Here is a 283-nt window from a genome sequence, read left to right on the forward strand (position 1 = left end):
TGGAAAGTGACCAGAAGTTAGAGAAGTGTTGATGAAATGGGTGAGGAATGGTAGAATATCAGGAGCGATAGTCTGAAGGAGGTTCGCGAATCGGTGAATCTTAACGTCTCTAATTTATATGGCACATTTTGACTGTAAGTGCTTTACATATAACATTGAGACAGTGCAAAAGAAACACATTATATAATATTTAAAAAGCAAAAATTATACATGTTAGAACAAGCTTAAAGTGGACCTATCATGCTATATTTGAATAATATAGTGTAGGACCATACCTATATAA

At 33.6% G+C, this 283-nt stretch overlaps 1 protein-coding gene across 1 annotated transcript in view; it reads left to right on the forward strand.

The window, feature by feature from the left end:
- Window positions 1-283, forward strand: part of cop1 (COP1 E3 ubiquitin ligase) — a 19,386-nt gene that overhangs the window by 16,299 nt on the left and 2,804 nt on the right. The gene's annotated exons all lie outside the window — the stretch shown is intronic.

The sequence above is a fragment of the Notothenia coriiceps genome, unplaced genomic scaffold (genome assembly GCF_000735185.1).
Source record: "Notothenia coriiceps isolate Sejong01 unplaced genomic scaffold, NC01 NC01_scaffold00005785, whole genome shotgun sequence".
NCBI classification, from domain to species: domain Eukaryota; kingdom Metazoa; phylum Chordata; class Actinopteri; order Perciformes; family Nototheniidae; genus Notothenia; species Notothenia coriiceps.